The sequence below is a fragment of the Phyllobates terribilis genome, unplaced genomic scaffold (assembly GCF_046119375.1).
Source record: "Phyllobates terribilis strain yellow unplaced genomic scaffold, ASM4611937v1 Scaffold_5075__1_contigs__length_54591, whole genome shotgun sequence".
NCBI lineage: Eukaryota > Metazoa > Chordata > Amphibia > Anura > Dendrobatidae > Phyllobates > Phyllobates terribilis.
The window spans coordinates 5,754-9,100 of NW_027367823.1; the positions used below are offsets into that span (position 1 = coordinate 5,754).

At 34.7% G+C, this 3,347-nt stretch overlaps 1 pseudogene; it reads right to left on the reverse strand.

Annotated features, from left to right (window-relative positions):
- Positions 1-482: 482 nt before the first annotated feature.
- On the reverse strand, positions 483-2,271 carry LOC141249741 (uncharacterized; annotated as a pseudogene).
- Between the last annotated feature and the right edge of the window lie 1,076 nt (positions 2,272-3,347).

Genomic DNA, 3,347 nt, shown 5'->3' on the forward strand with positions numbered 1-3,347 from the left:
AATCCGGCATGAAGAGTATATTATGTGGATTTGGAAAGCTAGAGAGCATTTGGGGTACTACCATGGAGCTAGAGTGATGAAGTACCAAGAGGAAATGGGCGTAGTTGAAGACCCGGGAATGTCGGACAACGCGTCTTAGAGCCAAAGCTGAAGATACAAGTCACTGCAGTGAAGACCGCGACAGCAGGTCCCTCTACCGCGACCACGGTTAACAGCGAGAAGCAGTGTCTGTAGAAGAGAAGACCGCGGCCGCGGGTGGAGCAACCGCGGTCGCGGGCAGCAGAAATTCCTAAACGGCCGAATCTTGAATTTTCTATCGGGGATCTATTTTGTTCCAATTAATTTTCTGAACTTTATTTTTTTTATTTCTTTTATTTCCTAAATCACTAAGACATATAAATAGCTTTTAGGTTTTATTGGGTGATTCTCTCCCACTTTTTATCATCTAGCCTCCACCTTAGAGTTTTTCATTGTTCTAGAGATTATGATGAACTAAGCCTTTCATTGTTCACTTTGAGGATTGAAGCCTTGGATCTTGTTGGATTGTGAGTTTCTAAACACTTATGTTCTATTTCAATTGAGGATTGTTTCATTATCTCTTGTGCTTATATCCATAATTGATTGATATTGATTTTATCTAGGTCACGAACTAGGTTGATTGATATTGTTCATATTGCTAGGTTTAGACAATTCTATTTGAAAAGTCTCCACCTTTGGTAGCGAATTCTATTTGCATGAACTATTTGTGATTGTTTATAGGGTAGATATTCTGAATTCATGTCGAGTATCGGTGATTCGCCAATGGTATTGCATGAACCTACTTATCTTTGATCTTAATGCTATTCTATTATTGGATCTAGGGATTTCCTTGATTATAATTGAATACGGGTTTCTAGGACTATTTGGACTAGTTGCTTTATTAGAACAAATGGTAGGACAACCAATTGAATATTTATGAGCGTAAGTTATTAGGATTCGATGATCAATGTGCTTGTCCAATGTGCTAATTTATGATAAGTGAGCGTTTCCAATCATTATTCATACAACCCAACATTATTTTATTAGCATTAATAGTCTAGTTACAATTAAAACAAAAAACTCCATTGGTTACACCATTAGTTACATTAATCGAGATAGACTGTACTCAGGCTCTCTAGGGATTCGACCCCTACTTCCCACTTTACTAAGTGGATACTGAGTTGGGTTTTCTTTAATAGGCACCTACGACTTTAGCCTCATCAGAAGTCTGATGTAGATTTAATAAAATTTGTGGTATATTGTAACCATTTTTATTTATTTTACAAGTTCTTTTTAAGAAGGTAAGGATAGGTATATTAACACAATGTTAACAAAAATAATTTAAATGAATCAATTCCATGCACTAAGATATAATTTCTGATGTTCAAACATGTAATCTACATAAACCATACAAAGAGGTATGCACATCTCATATAGTTATTTGTACACCATTTTGAAAAACGTCCTTACACACAACATTTGTCGTCTTTTTTTAGCACAACCAATAAGATCTTCAAACCATTTCTACTCGTAACTCTAGAAAATACAACATAGAGTTGACCATGAGTAATAATCGGTTCGGAAGAAATAAACCCACTCTAGAAAGAGATGTCCATGACTTCTGTTGATTGCCATGGCAAAACAAACAACCATTGAAAATTACCTCCTTTGAAATCTGAAGGGAAATCTCGTATCTGATGATGTAAGTATTGTCTGTGGAATACATACTATGTGTCCAATATTGCTTCTAGAAATTATTTTAGCTTCAATAATATGATTTCCAAGATGGGTTACTATCAACCTTGTACTGTTACATAGTCCCAGCGATTGATCAACATTTCTGAGTATCATAATAGGTACACCAACTTTTAACTTCAGCACATGGTTAGGTATACTAGATGATCGGATATCATTGCGGAATTGAACTAAACAAACAGTGACATCAGAAGAACCGCTTTCCATCAGTTTTGCAAATATATATGTCTGAGCTAAAATATAACTCACATCCCCATGTAGCAAAGAGAGCATGTGTTTATTCACTTCATCTTCAACATCGTGTAAAGGTGCAAGAATAGATCTTTTTCTATAATTCCAATCAAGAACAGTGATATCTACAATAAGATAATATGTAGCTTAAACAATCTTTGAAGTAGGATAAGAAGCTTCTGTTATCAACAAATTGGAACATATCTCAATAGTCGATTCACCGTCATTTTTCCACCTTGATTACCATCTCCAACTCTCAATATCCATTACGAAAAATAACTTTGCTTCAACAATTTCTTTTATGTACCCCACTTTTGTAGTCTCATTTTTTTTTGTCAATTTCAGGAACTTGTATGATCGTCACAAGTATGAAGAATTTATTATGGAATGTAAAATATCCGGCATGCTTCCTCGGGGAACTACATGCAAGATTTGTCTAAAATCTCCACCAGATACCGCAACTTTTCCTTCAAAAGGCTTATCTGAAGACTACACCACATCTCTCAAAGATTTATCTAATGCTCCAAAGCATAACTTATTAACCGTTGGAGCTTCATCCCATATTATAAGCATGGCCTTTGAAACTAATTCATCAAGTTCTGTATTTTTCATTATGTTGCATGTTGATCAGTTTACATGGATATTAATTGGTATTGTAAATCTTGAATGAGTAGTCCTACCTGCTGGAATGAGCAAAGCTGCAATATCACTTGAAGCTACAGTAAGAACTATTTCATCTTTTGATCGAATGGTAGTAAATAGAGAAATCTTCCATTGTTTGAATCTATAGTAGTCATGATCTCATTGTAGACCCCTTTCTGCTCATTTGTAAATTTTGAAATGAGTGTCTGGTGCTCAAGAAACTGTTCATTTATGTCTTATTGGAGTTCATCTTGAATTAACTTGTTTAGGCCATCTTTAACTAAACTCTGATCATGTTGGGGCATTGATGGAAAATATTTCAAGCTACTACCATGTTTATGTAATATTTCTTTGACTTCAACAAGAGAATAATTTTCAATTGGTCCTGGGTAAGCTGTAAATCTGCACATGAAAATCAATAATATACTAATATAATTAAATAATTTTCATGATTGAACGTGATTGCAGAAAGTTTTTTTGTATATTTATTGTTTGTTTATATAATATATCATTTTTTTTTTGCGGCGTTATGAGATGTATTCCTGTAATTCGGACCTTGCAATGCATAAGCGTTATTGACAGGGCGTGTTTGGCCCTGCCAAAGTAATTTTCCCTTCGAACTACTCTACCTAAGTAAAGTGGTAAGTAGGGGTTGAATCCAACAGGGAATCAAATGAGATAAATTCTTATGGTATTGAGTT